At 44.0% G+C, this 19,327-nt stretch overlaps 1 protein-coding gene across 3 annotated transcripts in view; it reads left to right on the top strand.

Moving 5' to 3' along the window:
- LOC135543510 (cytoplasmic protein NCK2-like) overlaps positions 1–19,327 on the top strand; it is a 55,052-nt gene that overhangs the window by 17,412 nt on the left and 18,313 nt on the right. The window contains exon 1 of one of the 3 annotated variants that reach the window (XM_064970828.1): positions 17,745–18,112. The exons of the other annotated variants lie outside the window; for them this stretch is intronic. The gene's annotated coding sequence lies outside the window, so the exon portion shown is untranslated. Of the gene's footprint in view, positions 1–17,744; positions 18,113–19,327 lie in introns of those variants that run through there. 3 annotated transcript variants of the gene reach the window in all.

Genomic DNA, 19,327 nt, shown 5'->3' with positions numbered 1-19,327 from the left:
AGGCAACAAATCGTATTCACTTGGACGACACAACCTTTTCCAGAACAGACATTGTGAGTGGGAGAGTGTTAGAAAGAGGCAGAGAGAGAAAGACGGAGTGGAAAAATGACCAAAAGCTTGTCATTAAAAGAAATCCAAAATGATGTCCTTAGCCAGGATAAATATGGCTCACTCGCTGGGGCAGAATCCGCAGTAATTGAAAAGGAAGTGGGAGGTAATGATGAATCTGAGAGGGGGCAGAGCAGAGGCCTACATTTTGAGTTCTATCCTTTAATGAGATTGGGGAATGGACCTGGTAGTTAAGAAAAACCTCTCTCTTTCTCTTATATTAAGTAATGAAGAGAGTAATGCTGGAATGTTCTTTGCAATGTTTTATTTATTTAACCCTTATTTAACTAGGAAAGTCAGTTAAGAACCAATTCTTATTTACAATGGCGTCCTACCCCGGCCAAAACCGGACGACGTGGGCCAATTGTGCGCCGCCCTATGGGACTCCCAATCACGGCCGGATGTGATTCAGCCTGTGATTCAGCTGCGCCACTCGGGAGCCCCATTCCATGGGTGTAGAAAGACTGTGTCTTCTGTCCGTCTTTTTCTGCATAGTAGTCGGCTTTTGCCAGATTAAACCAATTATTACTCCAATTACCAATCAGCAATTGCTCAAATGGAACTAATAGCATAATAGCATTTTAATGTGATTCAAATCTGTTGCGGAATCACAAGATAAGGAGGGAGCAGTTAGAATTGGCCTAGCTTCTGGGAACAGTTACGATTGGCCTAGCTTCTGGGAACAGTTACGATTGGCCTAGCTTCTGGGAACAGTTACCATTGGCCTAGCTTCTGCCACTTGGGTGTTCGGTCATGTTTTTGGGAGAGCAGCTGCATTTTGAAAGATGTTGGGTGAAGCTCTGGATCTTCTGACAGCACACACACATGCCTGCTATATAATCTCACGGGAGATGCTTGTTTTCTTGCACAACAGCCCGTCTATTCGCTCGGGGCTAGGCTAGGGATTTATTGTGATGGGCCTGAAAAGAATACTGCTGTATCCGTGCCAGTCTCTCTCAGGCTAATTATTGCCTGCCGATGGGCCCCGGCTCCCCCTGGTCCTTGCTTGTAAATGGCTGTAGGTTCACAACAAGTGAATGTTCTATGGAGTGTTTCATTATGTCCCTGGCTGCCATTGGCCATGTATCTCCCTGATAGTCATGATCTGCAATCTCATAGGTCACCTCAACTGTCTGTCTGTAGGTACAGTAATGATCTGGCCGTGGTCTGATCTACTTTTAAATGGTGTCAGTGTGGATTAAACATGCAGATGCTTTGAGTCGTAGGGAAATACGCTGACATTTTAAAAAGGAGTACCGACCACTAGCTTATCTGTGTACATGCAAGGACAGGAGACACATCCTCTTTAAAGCAGGGGCCAAAGGGTGCGTACAAGTTCTCCCTTTTTATTCCTGAGGAGTGGTCCATTCAAGGTCTGTGGCTTAGAATTGGAACTAGGTCCATGTCCCAGATGAGTGAATTGTTCAACTGTACAGTAGAGAATGGATGGATGGATGGATGAATGAATGAATGAGAGCCTGTAGTCAAGGTCATCTGGAGGAGGAGGGCCCAGTTGTTTTGACAGGTGCTCAGCTAGCTGACACTGCAGCGGGTCATTTTTGTGAGCGCTAACTGAAACCAGAAGTCGGTCTAGAGGTTCAGGGGAAGAGAGGGAGCACTGGAAGCACATGCTGCCGAGAGAGGTCGAACGAGACCGTGCACACACTTTGTGTACAGTGTTTTGATGATATTACGGAGCCATTTCCTTTGCTCTTTCAATCGACGTGTGCGTGCATTTTCATGGTATATGTGTGGAAGGAGCACATCTATTGCTGTCACCTATGTTGCAGGAGCCTGATTTGAATGTGGTGGAATAGCGCAGTCATCTGCATAACCCAGAGTAGTAATGGTTGGACTTTATCATCACGAAGGGCAGCGGTACCATATCCATGAATCCCTGTTAAACTGAGCAGAAGACGACTTAAGGAGCCTTGGATGAAGTCGATAAGCACCGAGGTAAAAAAAAAAAAAAAGTTGGCTTTTAAGAAAAGGTTTGAAGGATTTAGTTTTAAATTTGTTTTTATCTCAAGTGCAATGTATTAATAATTCTGACTGGTTCGTTCATTTTTCATCGCCACGTGTATTTAGACCTTGTATATGGTCTTCTAGCTCAGCCCACGAGCCAGGTGAAGTCTGGAGTGTTCCAGAAACATAGTTCTGGAGAGGAGTCGAACGTCTGGAGAACCACATCAATATATGATCAATCATTTATGTCGTGTTGAGTTATGGCAACAACAAAAAAACGACCTCTTCCAAAACAGACCTAGTTTTAGTCATAAAAGACACAGCAGCAGCTTTGACAGTGTTATTTTAATGACATTGCTGTGGTACTGGGGTCAGAGTTGCACACAGTGTGGAGGGAGAGAGAGAGACAGAGCTCCGCCATTGAGGGTACATAACATTGACTGTGCAAGGTTCTGATAATTATAATAATAACAAAAGTGCTATTCATTAAAATCTCAAAGCATTTTAAAGCAACAAAAAAAGACAAGCAATTTAGAAAAAACATCATTCATGAGATGGAAGGTCATGAGAGGGCCAGGAAAGTTCCTGGCCTGAGCGGTCATCGGAGGAAAGTGGTCTTAAGGGGGAGGAGCAAGCAAAGCCGGTCTGTGTCATCAAGGTCTCGCTGTCCCTCCCCTCTGTGTGACTCGGTTGAAGTTTGAGCTCAGCCACTGCAGTTCATGCACTCCGGAGTAGGTCTAAGCTAGCTACTCCTTCACTATTAACAAAATGAAGCACCCGCTTGGGTGAAGCTACGGCAGTCAGCTGGCACCAGAAAGCACAACACATTTCAATAATAATTAAAGAGTAGAGTTATTCCTCCCTACGATCCTCATCACTCCACACCTCTGCTGTGCCATCTTGCTTTCGGTTCCTCCATCCTCAACCTCCGGACACTGTGCTTATGAGTGCTGTGCTTATGCGTGCTGTGCTTATGAGTGCTGTGCTTATGCGTGCTGTGCTTATGCGTGCTGTGCTTATGCGTGCTGTGCTTATGCGTGCTGTGCTTATGAGTTCTGTCTGTGTCGGAGAGGAGAGTTAGACTGAGGGAAGGACAGTTACAGGAAGCATGATGTACTCCAGAGCCAATAATTCTCTGTGCGTTACAAGTTGCGGGCAGCTCCTCCAGATCAAAGACTAATACTCAAGGGCATTCAGGGAAGGCGAAAAGGGGAGGATGGTGAGGAGGAGAGGAAAGAGATGATAGGGGGGGATTTTTGGCCATGCACCCACTGACTGTAGCTGTTTTTACATCCTTTCTTCTTTGTACTTGGAGCCCTGGCAGTAACATTTGGATGATTTTTCACACAGGGTCAGCGTGGACAAGTTTGTTCTTTTTGTTTTTTTTTTTCCCGTCTTGAATTATTTTTTTTTAAGCTTCCAAAAGGGTGTTTTTTTTTATTGACTAGCCTACATGGTTCTGACAGCCACTGGGACTCTCCTGTCTCTCCTCAACACTATGACTCCTGACCTCTAACCCCTCGGCCCCCATTCTATTTTTACCCTACAATCCTCCTAACTGTTTCTCTCATCCCAACAGGCTACGCACACTGTAGTTTGTCAATGCTAATCTTCCCACAGCTGCCTGCAGAGATCTGTTTGGGATTAAATGGCTGTTTTCTCAGAGCCACCTAGGTTTTCACATGTCCTCAAATGGCTTGGGTGAAATCTGAAATGTGGGAATCGTAAACATCATTGGGGTCTGATAGGCTCCTATGCACTCCATCTCTTACATAAATGAACATTTTGTAGGCTAATAGTGAAATTAAGTGATGCTTACCATTTAGCGCTGCACGATTAATTGAAATTGCAATATTGACATGTGCAATATCCATATTGCATGAGGCTGCAATTGTTTTAAGTGCCATGAATGTAACATTCAAATGTAATAAGGGTCCCCTGGGAAACTCTGACCAAACACTTTGGTTCCTACTATGTAACACACTGACCAACACTTTGGTTCCTACCCTGTCACATAAACTTCTACTGTACCTGGCTTTGTCATTTAGTTGTCATGCCAAACAACACCAACCATAGAATCAGAAAACTAATTTTATTTATATGATTACAACAGTTCATCCAAGTGTTTTGATCTAAATCGCAATTTGATTATTTGCCCATATAGTGCAGCCCTACTTACCATGGTTAATGTCAGCCTGATGGTTCCCAGATCTGTTTGTGCTGTCTTGCCAACTCACGTATTGTCATTGTAAAGCCAAACACACAAACAGATCTGGAACCAGACTATAGTTAAGTGGGTCAAGCTGGAAGAAAACTTGGTTAGGTATGGCATGACAATGGGCCTCAGGATCTCATCACGGTATCTCTGTGCATTCAAATTGCCATTGATAAAATGCAATTGTGTTCGTTGTCCATAGCTTATTCATTGCCCAGACTATAACTCAACTGCCACCATGGGGCACTCGGTTCACAACGTTGACATAAGCAAACTGCTTGCCCACACGCCATACACACTGTTTCCCACCTGCCCGGTACAGTTGAAACCAGGATTATTCAGTGAAGAGCACACTTCTCGAGCTTGCCAGTGGCTATTGAAGGTGAGTTTTTGCCCACTGAAGTCGGTTACGACGCCAAACTGCAGTCAGGTCAAGTCCCTGGTGAGGACAACGAGCACGCGGATGAGCTTTCCTGAGATGGTTTCTGACCGTTTGTGCAGAAATTATTTGGTTGTGCAAACAGTTTAATCAGCTATCCGAGTAGCTGGCCTCAGGCGATCCGGCAGGTGAAGAAGTCTGATGTGGAGGTCCTGGTGTGGCATGGTTACATGTGTGAGGCCCATTGGACGTACTGCCAAATTCTCTAAAACCACGCTGTAGGTGGCTTATGGTAGAGAAATTAACATTCAATTTTCTGGTATCAGCTCTGGTGGATATTCCTGCAGTCAGCATGCCAATTACATGCTCCCTCAACTTGAGACATCTGTGGTATTGTTGTGTGACAACTGCACATTTTAGTGGCCTTTTATTGTCCCCAGCACAAAATGCACTTGTGTAATGATAATGATGTTTAAATAGCTTCTTGATATGCCATACCGGGCAGGTGGATGGATTATCTTGGCAATGGCGAAATGCTCACAAACAGGGATGAGAAATATGTTTTTTGTGTGTATGGAACATTTCTGTGATCTTTTATTTCAGCTCACAAAACATGGGTCACAACACTTGACACGTTGTTTATATTTTTGTTCTGTTCGTTGTGTAAAAATCATTTCTCCACAGTCACAGTGGCAATTTGGATGGCTTATGCTTGTTAAGCCTCACAGTGGGATAACAGTTAAACTCCCTTTACGTCACTGGATTACCTACTTTACGGGGATACTGCTGCTTTCACCCTCAAAGTATAGCTGGATTAACCATCTCTTAACAACTATAACTGGTCTGGCCACATGGTCATGAAGAACCGTTGATCTTGGCTTTTGGTCCCCGGTGTAAAGAAATCATCGGAATGCTGTGACTGAGTGGGAGACAGAGATGGAGAGAATCCTTCTTCCCCTCTGCTACCCTAGAGCACGATATAAGACAGAGTCCAAGGTCAACTTATTTGGGTTTGGCAGCGGTTTTAACAGCCCTGTACAATGATGCAGACATTCTGTTCCTCAAACGAGCTGGAAAACTGTCCGTTCTATTGTGGTTGAGGGAAATGGCATCGGCTGAGTTGTAAAAATCAACACAAGGCACAGTGAGATTGATCACAGAGGAGCTGGCGGCTGGCTGGCATGCAAACAAATGTCCTCAGCTTTAGAATTGATTTGCCTCTTGGCAGCAATGCTTTCACTCCCACCAAAGGATCTTTGTCATTAAGGAAGCAGGCAAGTGAACACTTAGTGAGATCAAACTGTGTTTCTTTCTGTGTCAAGCAAAGCTATTAAAGCACTTAGTATCCTTCTGTTTCTTTTGAGATAATAGATGTAGAAATGTCTAATCATCACGGGCTCTTTTCAGTTCTGTGCCTCTTCGATATTACAATAGAGGTCTAATGAAAGTGTGTATGCTTGTGTTTTAGACCACAGTTGTGCCAACATGAGATAAGGCTTGGCCCTATAGCAGCCAATGTGTGTCAGCCAGCCTCTTCTGGTCTGTCTTCTGATACTAGCGGGCTGCATTTAGGCAGCCCAAGCCCAATTATTATTTATTTTTTTACTGATTGGCCATTTCACCAATCAGATCTGATGTGTAAAGATATGTGATTGGTCAAAATACCAATTAGTGGAAAAAATATCCAAATTGGGCTGCCTGTGTATACAGTGCCGTGGTGTCAGTTTGCACTGTGCTCTTTTAATTATTATTATTTGTTATTTAAATTTTACCCCCTTTTTCTCCCCAATTTCGTGGTATCCAATTGTTAATAGCTACTATCTTGTCTCATTGCTACAACTCCCATACAGGCTCAGGAGAGACGAAGGTTGAAAGTCATGCGTCCTCCGATACACAACCCAACCAAGCTGCACTGCTTCTTAACACAGCGCGCATCCAACCCGGAAGCCAGCCGCACCAATGTGTCGGAGGAAACACCGTGCACCTGGCAACCTTAGTTAGCGTGCACTGCTCCCGGCCCGCCACAGGAGTCTGCACCCAGGAAGTCAGTGACATGACCTCTGTGACCCCAGGTCCAGAGAGCACCATGGGAGCTGTCACAACACAAACAGCCTCTACAGACTAGTGCTAACCAGGCAGGTGCTCTCAGATAGACAGGGACACTAAAAAGCAACAAAAACAGTCGTCAGTCTGCGAGTGGCGCAGTGGTCTAAGGCACTGCATCTCAGTGCTAAAGGCGTCACTACAAGCCCTGGTTTGATTCCAAGCTGTATCACAACCGGCCATGATTGGGAGTCCATAGGGCGGCGCACAATTGGCCCAGCGTCGTCTGGATTAGGGTTTGGCCTTCATTGTCAATAAGAATTTGTTCTTAACTGACTTGCCTAGTTAAATAAAAATTGTCTTGAACCAGGCTAGTGTTGAGATATGTTGGCTGTGTCTGATCAAACAGCCTCGACTATCTAATATTACAAAACACCACAATGTAGCCCCTAAAGGAAAATGTATGAATAAAAAAACAACAATTAGAATCAGACAATGCATCTGTTAATTTGCAGTCTTTGGCCTTCCTCTTATTCAAGGACAGGCTTTAAAAATTCAAAGCGAATCGGTGAGAACCGAGAACAACAGATAAGACCTTCCTATTGCAGCTGGTAGTCAGATCCATATCTTTAATAGACTACAACTGAGAAAGGCAAATGGGTGTGCTCAGAGACATTTATGAGTTATAAAAGCCAAACCGAATCTCACTTCAATTAAGAAATTGCTCCGCAGGGAGGGAGGGAGAGGAAAAAAAGATGGAAGGAGAGAAGCTGTAGAGCTGTAGCATAAACGTTGACCTTTTAAAAAAAGCCATTCAACATGGTACAGTGGGCTGAGTGGAACTGAATGCTGTTAGATCATCGCATTACTTATTCCTCATTCTTTAAAACAGTCTGGTCTCCGGGTCTCAACCGCATGGGGAAATGTAGTGATTTTACCAGGTCAAAACTGAACCCAACCGCTCATCTGTCTTTCTTAGGGAAGTGCAGTTTGGGAGCAGTGTTCATGGTGCAGCGGTGAGTATAGGGACACTGTAAGCCGGCACTGAAATAGCCTACACTTAAATTTGTATTCGCATGAATGTCGAATAAAACAACCATTTTTAAATCTGTAGTATGATATCAATCTATAAGAGCCTATAGACTTTCAACCATGTGAGAATGATAAGAGAATGCATTTTACTGTCCAATTACGCCTGGCCTAATGCTTCACTGAGTCGCTCAGTGCTGGAGTAGTCTCTGGCTCAGAGAGCAGCAGACCCATCTGCACAAAGTAATGAACCACTCAACACCTCCATCGGTGCCTGGATGTATGTACAGTGGGGCAAAAAAGTATTTAGTCAGTCACCAATTGTGCAAGTTCTCCCACTTAAAAAGATGAGAGGCCTGTAATTTATCATAGGTACACTTCAACTATGACAGACAAAATGAGGAAAAAAATCCAGAAAATCACATTGTAGGATCTTGCACGTCTGGTCCTTCTGATCTGTGTAGGCTCTAGCTGTAGGCTCTAGCTGTAGGCTCTAGCTGTAGGCTCTAGCTGTAGCTGTAGGCTCTAGCTGTAGCTGTAGGCTCTAGCTGTAGCTGTAGGCTCTAGCTGTAGGCCCAGTGTTTGAACATGTGTTCAGATAGAGGCACAGCAACAGACTCCGGTCCTCCAGGACCACATTCCAGTTTTACATTATTTATTTTTTTACTCCCAGGCAAAGTGTACATGTAGCACTCATTCAAAGGCAATATGGAAAGGTTGCAGACTCCGTGGCCCTCGGACAGTATTTGTTCATCTGTCTTGAGAGAGGCTCAGAGAAGCTTAGCTGGCTTCTAGGCTATCTGCAGGGGCTGATGGGTGACTCAATAGCGGCTGTTTCCAATAGGTTAAAAATGAGTATGGGGAGTAGTGGTGTGCTTGAAGCCTCCAGAATATCATTTTTTTTTAGACTGAACTTCAACTCTGGTGTCCCATCAGACATGGTTGCTGTAGGATACCTAGTTGAGGTCAGAGGATGACAGAGTAGTTAATGTAGCAGTTGAGAAAGAGTGGACCCTAGGGCCTGCCAGTCTCCAGTCACACACACCAGGGTTTCACATTTGACCGGTGGCATTTGAATTTACCATCTGATTAGGGCTTCCACCCACTGTGCACAGAATGACACAAATTATATTTTAACAGAACATGCAAGTCTATATGATTCAACAATGTGCGGTCATTCTAGCCAAATTCTGATGCGCACTTTGAAGATGTTAGAATAACTGTCCACATGTACTTTTCCTTACTTCGTTACTCGCCAACAAGACGAGTAACGAACAGCAAAATCACTATGTCAATCTACTATCCCCCATAGTAGAACAGTTGACCTGTTCTATTGGTGAGCTAGTTGTGAAAGAAATGACCAATTCCAAACATACTCTGGGACAGTTGTGGGATGATAGATTCCAAATTCATACAACCAGTAGAAAAAAATGTAAAAAAAGCTATGCGTTTGATGCAACAGATTAGAACGTTTAGTTGAAACTGTTGATACACTAGCGTTTCTTCACATTATAAGCGCAGCAATGCGCACAAGGCAGTAAGTAGTAGGCTACTCGCGAATGTTCGTTCCACAATGCAATTAGCAGGAAAAGACCGTGCATGCAAAGGGGTTTCAAGTAACCCAAATGAAAATATCCGTTTAGAAATATAGAAAGAGGGGAGATCTAATATGCAGCAACTAGCATGGGTTGCTAATATGACTAGGATTGTGCATCTTGCTACTGGAAAATAAAAAAGTTGATATCAAATAATTTGCTCCACGGATATGGTCTGATTTTTGGCTAGGCTAATTTAAAGCCAGGCTCATATGTAGGAAAACGTTCAGGTTTTAAATATGCATACTGCCTACCAGCTCGTTGCAAAGCGGTGTGTGACGCGCTGATGAAGTCTGCCTTCCGTTGCCTATGCATTTACCGTTTGACATGCTGTAGCAGCAGCTTTCGCGCTGTCGGGCGGATTTTCCGGCCAGACTGTGCTGTAAATGATACATAACGAATATACTGTACACGCGCACCAATTTAATAGCACAAAATTATGCAAATTAAGCTGTCGACCGAGAATCATGACCAGTCAAATGTATTTACATTGAGTAGAATTAGGGTTGTGTCACGCTTGTATAAAGGATTTTGGAGACCGGCGCAGGAAAACACAATGTGGGTTTTAATACACGCCAAACAAACACGTATACAAAAACTTGCTGTGCCCAAACGTGTGTGTGTATATATATATATATATATATATATAGCACGCAGTTTAACAGCTGCACCAACGCTCACACCACCAACGGACATGGGAACAATAACCGACAGAGGGAACATATATAACATACTAATCAGGGGATATGGGAACCAGGTGTGTGCAATTAGACAAGACAATACGGGGTTGATGATAATGAATCCCGTTCAGTGAAGCCGAGAAAGCCGATGAACAGAATGAGCATCAGTACCGGGGGGATCCGAAACAGGATGCACATTTTGGGGAATATTCGGAGGTGGAAACTTTCCGTGGAAAATATATGCAAATTAATATTAATACAATTTAAATGTCTATTTTTTTTTGCATTGGATATATTTATCATATGCAGACAAACATAAACCTTTTACCTTATCATAAGTAGAAATAATTGGAAATGAATAAATAATTCCAATATAAATAAATACATGTAGTTACAAATTGAACTTTAATTAAATGAGTTGACTCTTCACATGGGATGATTTTACTGAACAACAAAAGAAATGGAATATTGAATGATCCCCAATGATCCATCGCATCTCCCTAAAACGTTTTCAACATAAAATGATAGTCTAGAAACTAAAGCTTTGGTTGTCTTCCTCTCAGGCTTCCATGTCTTCTCCCTGGACCTCCTCAATGTCCACCTCTTGAGACTTTAAGGCCTCATCTTCCCTTTTACTTTCCAATCTTGTTGAGGATGGCTCATTGTCAGGCTCAAAAAGCCTCACATTTTCCCGGATGGCTACCAATCTTTCAACATTTGTATTGGTCAGCCTGTTGTGTGCTTTGGTGTGTGTGTTCCCAAACAAGGACCAGTTGCGCTCTGAGGCGGCTGATGTTGGTGGGATTTGGAGGAAGATGGAGGCAACAGGGGAAAGAGCCTCAGATCCACAAAGTCCCTTCCACCAGGTGGCTATGATGCCATATTGCATCTCCATCCCAAAGCCCTTGCTTGGAAGTGTACTTCGCCTGACTGCCAAGAACCTTGCCCTCATCCAGGCCAAGGTGGTGATGACACCATAGGCCTTGTTGATCTCTGCACCAGACAGGATGCTCTTGCCAGCATACTTGGGGTCAAACATGTACACTTCAGGCAGAAGTCTTCACGCTTTTTGATGTATTTCAGAATTGCAGTTTCCTCTGCTTGGAGCAACTGTGAAGTGGGCGGGGCAGTACGGATTTCTTCTCTTACATCTGTAAGCAGAGTCTGAACATCAGACAGGATGACATTGTCTCCCTCAATCCGTGCAATGGCTGCTGTTATAGGTTTCAGGCTGCTTACCACTCTCTCCCAAAATACATCACCCAGGAGGACCCTCTTGATGGGGCTGGCCATATCAGCAGACTGTAATATGGCCATTTCTTGGAGAGACTCCTTCCCCTGCAGGAGACTGTCAAACATGATGACACCACCACCCCAATGGGTGTTGCTGGGCAGCTTCAATTTGGTGCTCTCATTCTTCTGACTTTGCTTGGTGAGGTAGATTGCTGCTATAACTTCATGACCCTTCACATACCTAACCATTTCCTTATCTCTCTTGTAGAGTGTATCCATTGTTTTCAGTGCCATGATGTCCTTGAGAAGCAGATTCAATGCATGAGCAGCACAGCCAATGGGTGTGATGTGAGGGTAGGACTCCTCCACTTTAGACCAAGCAGCCTTCATGTTCCCAGCATTGTCTGTCTCCAGTGCAAATACCTTCTGTGGTCCAAGGTCATTGACTGCCTTCAGCTCATCTGCAATTTCGAGACCAGTGTGTCTGTTGTCCCTTGTGTCTGTGCTCTTGTAGAATACTGGTTGAGGGGTGGAGCTGACGTAGTTAGTTATTCCTTGCCCATGAACATTCGACCACCCATCAGAGATGATTGCAATAGTCTGCTTTCTCTATGATTTACTTGACCTTCACTTGAACTATGTTGAACTCTGCTTCCAGGAAATTAGTAGATAAAGCATGTCTGGTTGGAGGGGTGTATGCTGGGCAAAGAACATTCAGAAATCTATTCCAATACACATTGCCTGTGAGCATCAGAGGTGAACCAGTTGCATACACAGCTCGAACAAGACATTAATCAGCATTTCTCTGACAATGTTCCTCCATTGAGTCAAAACTGATTCCAGGGGGACCATGAGCTGTTGCTATCGATAAGGTGTATGATTATTCATCATTTTCCCCTTGAATAGAAGTAGATGGACTTTTGTCAGAGGTTGGTTGTTGTGAGCGCAGAGGGAACCTTATGTACTTGGCCAGATGATTCTGCATCTTTGTTGCATTCTTCACATATGATTTGGCACAGTATTTGTAAATGTACACAGCTTTTCCTTCTACATTAGCTGCAGTGAAATGTCTCCACACATCTGATTGTGCATGTGGCATTTTCCTGTAAAAATTGTATAAAACCCCAAATACAATTCCATGTACAGATAGATAGTTAAGCAGTTCGATTAAACAACTCCTTTTGTAAGATAAATGTTTTAAAATGAGACATGTACGGAAACATGTTGTGAATTAACACCTCAGTTAGCAGGCTCAAGCAAGCTAAAACCCACATGGTAGCAAAAACTAACTAGCAGAAATTGTAAACAAGTTAGAAATGATTTAAACACACTTTGCTGTAGGCTACTATTTACTAGTTAACAAAAAACATGTATGTCATATAAAATATATTCAGGCCACCCAGTATTGTAATCAAAACATACCATAAAGCATGCAGTCCTTGGCTCAGACAGTGTAGTTGTGTGGGCTCAATAGCATCTCATTAGTGTGCAAGATCTTGAGAATCAGCTGCACATGTGATGGAAGAATGCACTGTGCATGCTGAGGGTTGCAATTCCATTGAATTGGGGATAGTTTAACCAAAATATGTCACAACCTAGAATTGCCTTATGTGTATCCCACAAAAAAAGGTTCACTGTTATAAGCTAACTTTTAAAAAATAAAACGAATTTAAGCAAAATTCCCCAAATTCCCGGGCTTAACTTCCCATGGAAAACTTGTACCTGGAAAGTTTCCGACCCTTTGCAACCCTAACTAGTATTTCCATCAATCAATATGCTAAAAACCATTATTTCACAATTGTATTTTTTTCTTCTTCTCCCGGACAACTGGCCGGCACCTATTTTGTTTACTCAGCTTTTTTCCCCTTTTTCTTTTCTTAAATCGCCCAAAAACCAGCTATTACCGGCTAACGGAAACCCTGACACAAACACACACACAAAATGAGTCTATTAGTTCCACACTTCTCATATGCCCTCCACTTGGCATGGCATGACATGGTACCCTGGCAGTGGTCCCTGCTGTCAGGGCTGGTTAGGCCTAGGTGAGCTGAGACACGCCACCCAGCCAGCAGGGGGTCGAAGGGGGAGCAGAGAGCACAGCTGGCACTGGGAACTGTGCTTAGCCTCTGTCGCTCCATCCACATACTCTCCCCCTTGCGTGCTCTGCCTGCTCCTATAACCTCTAACCCAGTCGGTACTGAAAGCTCTGCACTGCCAGCACCTATAGCCTCTAACCCAGTTGGTACTGAAAGCTCTGCACTGCCAGCTCCGATAGCCTCTAACCCAGTCGGTACTGAAAGCTCTGCACTGCCAGCTCCGATAGCCTCTAACCCAGTCGGTACTGAAAGCTCTGCACTGCCTGCTCCTATAGCCTTTAACCCAGTCCATACTGGAAGCTCTGCACTGCCTGCTCCTATAGCCTCTAACCCAGTCCGTACTGGAAGCTCTGCACTGCAGCCCTGTCTGTGTCCACAGGTTTCCCGTTTGAGGTCATTGTCTTTATAGCACTCTGCTGCCCTCATACTGAGTCATACAGTAGCATGATGATGAACCTCTCTTCCAGTCTCTCTCCTGGTCTTCACATTGATCATCATTGGTCCTATTTTCTCTAATGAAAGACCACTCTTTCTTTCTCCCTCGGTCTTTCTGCCCCCTCGCTCCCTTTGTATTACTCGCCCCATCCTTCTCTCACCTTGCCCCCCATCTTTCTCTTAGTCTCCCCCTCTCCTCCCCTTCTCCTGGTCTCAGACGAATAAAAAGGATCCTCAAATTGGATTACAGAGCTGGCTGAGAAATTGGCTGAGTTGAGCCTGGTTAAACCCGTTAGGAATCTCTCTCCTACCCGTTACAGGCAGCTTCGACCCTGCTGCACATTTATGCAATTATACTGAAAACTCGTCCACATCCTCCCCAGCCTCCTGGTCCTATCCCCTCTAGGGCAATCTCTGCTCTCCTGACCTCCATAAGCACTCTCTGCTATTGGTTAATACAGGCTTTGTGCCCTAATGATCTATTAAAGACTTCAAAAGTTATTATTAAGTAATACTTGCTTAACCTTCCTCTCAGTTCAGTATTATATTTGTTGAAATGCACAATATACACAAGACGCATAATAAGAAATTGTGATTTTTGTAGACGTGTGTGTGTGCGTGTGTGTGTGAGATCTTGACCTTCTGTCACAGTTCTCTTCTTCTGAGATGCCAGAGCAGGTCACGATCTTCCAAACCCTCCTGAGTAAGCCTCGAACAGTTTGTCTCCATCTTCTGAGAAGAAAACGCAATATAGTTATTTCTCAATGTTGTCAGATTCCTATACTCTACCATAACTGTTTTGACAATGATTAAGGTGTGGGCAATGTTCTATTTACGGTTACAATGATCTGTTGCCTTTTTATGAAATATTACATCTATTGATGAACTTACCACGGCACTATGCTGGCATTCCACTGCACACCAAGCTGAACAGGGTGTGAGCAGACAGAGCAGAGCAGTGATGGAACAAGACGACAACCTAGCTGAGTTTGTACATCTCAGATCAAAACATAGATAGCCATTGCGAAGGAAAGTTTGAACACACAATTTATAAATTTGAAAAGATTGTCATTTCCATGTTTGCTTTAGAGAGGAAAAACTGCCTTTATGGATGTTACACCCTCCGTTAGGGATGTTACGCTCTTTGTTAGGGATGTTACGCCCTCCGTTAGGGATGTTACGCCCTCCGTTAGGGATGTTACGCCCTCCGTTAGGGATGTTGCGCCCTCCGTTAGGGATGTTGCGCCCTCCGTTAGGGATGCTGCGCCCTCCGTTAGGGATGCTGCGCCCTCAATTATGGATGTCTTAAATGGACATTAAAATCTTGGATCAAAATCTATCATAAAGCATGTGACATTTTGATGTTCAAAATGTCAGCAGAAGGCATAGTACCTCAGGATTGTACAGTGGGGCAAAAAAGTATTGAGTCAGCCACCAATTGTGCATGTTCTCCCACTTAAAAAGATGAGAGGCCTGTAATTTTCATCGAAATCCAGAAAATCACATTGTAGGATTTTTAATTAATTTATTAGCAAATTATGGTGGAAAATAAGTATTTGGTCAATAACAAAAGTTCATCTCAATAGTTTGTTTTATACCCTTTGTTGGAAATGACAGAGGTCAAACGTTTTCTGTAATTCTTCACAAGGTTTTCACACACTGTTGCTGGTATTTTGGCCCATTCCTCCATGCAGATCTCCTCTAGAGCAGTGATGTTTTGGGGCTGTTGCTGGGCAACACGGACTTTCAACTCCCTCCAAAGATTTTCTATGGGGTTGAGATCTGGAGACTGGCTAGGCCACTCCAGGACATTGAAATGCTTCTTACGAAGCCACTCCTTCATTGCCTGGGCGGTGTGTTTGGGATCACTGTCATGCTGAAAGACCCAGCCACGTTTCATCTTCAATGCCCTTGCTGATGGAAGGAGGTTTTCACTCAAAATCTCTCGATACATGGCCCCATTCATTCTTTCCTTTACACGGATCAGTCGTCCTGGTCCCTTTGCAGAAAAACAGCCCCAAAAAATGATGTTTCCACCCCATGCTTCACAGTAGGTATGGTGTTCTTTGGATGCAACAAAAAGTTATATTTTGGTTTCATCTGACCATATGACATTCTCCCAATCTTCTTCTGGATCATCCAAATGCTCTCTAGCAAACTTCAGACGGGCCTGGACATGTACTGGCTTAAGCAGGGGGACACGTCTGGCACTGCAGGATTTGAGTCCCTGGCGGCGTAGTGTGTTACTGATGGTAGGCTTTGTTCTTGTGATCATTTTGACCCCACGGGGTGAGATCTTGCGTGGAGCCCCAGATCGAGGGAGATTATCAGTGGTCTTGTATGTCTTCCATTTCCTAATAATTACTCCCACAGTTGATTTCTTCAAACCAAGCTGCTTACCTATTGCAGATTCAGTCTTCCCAATCTGGTGCAGGTCTACAATTTTGTTTCTGGTGTTCTTTGACAGCTCTTTGGTCTTGGCCATAGTGGAGTTTGGAGTGTGACTGTTTGAGGTTGTGGACGGGTGTCTTTTATACTGATAACAAGTTCAAACAGGTGCCATTAATACAGGTAACGAGTGGAGGACAGAGAAGCCTCTTAAATAAGAAGTTACAGGTCTGTGAGAGCCAGAAATCTTGCTTGTTTGTAGGTAACCAAATTCGTATATTCCACCATAATTTGCAAATAAATTCATTAAAAATCCTACAATGTGATTTTCTGGATTTTTTTTCTCATTTTGTCTGTCATAGTTGAAGTGTACCTATGATGAAAATTACAGGCCTCTCTCATCTTTTTAAGTGGGAGAACTTGCGCAATTGGTGGCTGACTAAATACTTTTTTGCCCCACTGTATAATTACAGGCAGTCTGAATATAGTGTACAAGGCCAGGCACCAGAACCTAATTATCTTTTTTTTTCTCAATATAATTTGTATCCAACATTTACTCAAGTGTTTCCTTTATTTTGGCAGTTCCCTGTACATGTGCCTATACTGCCAATCCACTTTTCTGGACACTGAATGAAGTCTATATTTTGGGGGGCTTTCAGTTGAAAAGACACTCCAGTCCTTTTCACAGATTGTTGATCTTTTTGTCTAAAAACTGTACTGCCATGTATGAGAAATGCATTTCATCATTCATTTGTCAAGAGAATCTTAGCAAGAACACATACATTTTCAAGATACCAAAAATGTTCTAGATATGAACAATTTCAAGATATCAACAATTGCTTCAGGAAAAGTTTAAAGAATACTTCTCAGAACCAGCACACTAAATCTGGTGAATGCAAAATCCTGGTGAATGCTAAAGCCAAGATACCATATCAATAGTGATGGGGGAAAATTGATGCAGTTACATATCGAGGATATGTTTGACGATATACTGTATCGTTTTGACTATCGCATTGTTATTTTTGCTCTAGTTGACTGTACCTGAACCAAAATGTCAATGTATTTCCTTCATTGAGAACAAGCTATCTTCTTTTTGAAATAGAGAGCCAATTTGTTTTCAGCACCTTTTTTTAAAATTTACATCAAAACTAGTTTTCTCAACGCTGTCTCTTGTCCGCCGGCAGCAAACATAAGCAATATGTTAGGACTGTGGAATCGCAATAAAATCACAGTATCGACTCGCAATGCATGTAGAATTGTGAGATTCGCAAAACATATCACATAGGCACCTAAGTATCGTGACAATATCATATATTTACAAGACCGTAGAACACGCAAACACAACTCAAGACACTTACATTTGTTCTGTATTGCTTCATGAACACCTCCTATTCATAACTAACACTGGGGGGGGGGTACAGCTGTGTGGAAAGACCAAGCTCTGTGAGCCCTTTCTAATAGCCATGAAATGTGAATGCCTACTCTGTAATGGTGAAAATCCATAGGATTAGGATCGAAGTCTAGTTGAGTAACTTTGACTGGATTTATGGTGCGTTGAGGTAAATAGGTTTTATGGCTTTGCAATTTGCATATTTGTTTTCAGCATTAGGCCCAAAATCAACTTCTGCTTGAAAATAATGTCTTCAACATGTTTGTGCCTTTTAACCCTGCCAGTTGATGACAGTAGGCTTGACAGCCTTTATCAGGCTCTTCCTGCCCTACGGTCATGGATGAGAGAGGAAAGAATTCCAGTAGGGTGACATCATCACTCTCAGACAATAGTGGCTTTCTCTTGCTGGGTCACTGAGGTTCTTTACTGTAGCCTTATTGAGTCATATCAAACTCAATGGGCTGTAGAAATAACAGCGAATCAGTAAAGACGCAACCCTCGCAGCCCTACGTACTTGTTTCCTGGAACCTTAGACTAAAGAACACTTTACATCGAGGTGAGCATGCTTTTTATTCAAAGAGTTTTATCCGGGTCTGGAAAACTGGCCCTTCGAGTTGAAAAGAAAGACTGTATGAACTGTGAATAATGCGGTCTCAGTCAGGCGGAGAAGTGGCCAGTGGTTAGTGTGACAGCTCTGAAGTGTGTGCATTATCGTTTTTGCTTGGCGCCTGGAACCCCCCAGCCCTCCCTCTATGACTTGTCAAGGCCGTCCCGCTGAAGGGTGATGGGTGAGAGGGCTGGGGACTCCAGTGCTGGCTGGCTTACAGCCTCATCCCTATGGAGGGTGTCAGGACGATGGGTGAGGGCACCTCTGCCTGGCCCTGGAAGGAAAATCGGCCTGTCACTGCAATATCTCTCTGACACACACGGTTTGGCTGGGGACACCATCCAGTAAGAGAGCACTCCGTGTTGTCTCTCTCTCGCTGTCTCTCTCTCGCTCTCTCTGGCTTACTCATTCTATCTCCTTTTCTACTCCCCCTCTCATCTCTTTTACCCCTGCCCATGACCCTAATGTCTCCATCTTGGCATCTCCCTCTCGTTTTTCTCCCTCCCTCCCTCCCTCCCTCCCTCCCTCCCTCCCTCCCTCCCTCCCTCCCTCCCTCCCTCCCTCCCTCCCTCCCTCCCTCCCTCCCTCCCTCCCTCCCTCCCTCCCTCCCTCCCTCCCTCCCTCCCTCCCTCCCTCCCTCCCTCCCTCCCTCCCTCCCTCTCAATCCTCTCTCCCTCCATCTCTCCCTCTCAATCCCCTCCCTCCATCTCTCCCTCTCCAATCCCTCCTTCCCTCCATCTCTCCCTCCCCAATCCCTCCCTCCCTCCATCTCTCCCTCTCCAATCCCTCCATCTCTCTTTCCATGAATAGACCCCAGTCTTTGTGTTTACCCTCAGTGTGCATCAGCACTAGATATCTCCTGGATCGGTTTGATATGTTCCTTATTAGAACGGCAGGTGCTGTCTGCCATAACTCTTTCTCCTCTCTCCTCTCTCTAAGCCGTGCATGTGTATAGACGCATTTAACATAGAACAGTGTTCTGCTCAGTGTGTAGCTGACTAATTTGGTACATTTAAGAATAATAAGAGAAGCTGGTAAAAGAGAGAGGCTCTTGTGTGGTTTGGAAGTAAAGCGTGAACTCCCAGCTTAGTTGACAAGTAGGGAAGGAGACACACACACACACACACACACACACACACGGTAGTTCTCAGCCTACCTGGATTA

This window comes from Oncorhynchus masou, chromosome 7 (genome assembly GCF_036934945.1).
Source record: "Oncorhynchus masou masou isolate Uvic2021 chromosome 7, UVic_Omas_1.1, whole genome shotgun sequence".
NCBI lineage: Eukaryota > Metazoa > Chordata > Actinopteri > Salmoniformes > Salmonidae > Oncorhynchus > Oncorhynchus masou.
Note: the sequence above shows the minus strand (reverse complement) of the source record. Positions and strands in the feature narration are given on the sequence as shown.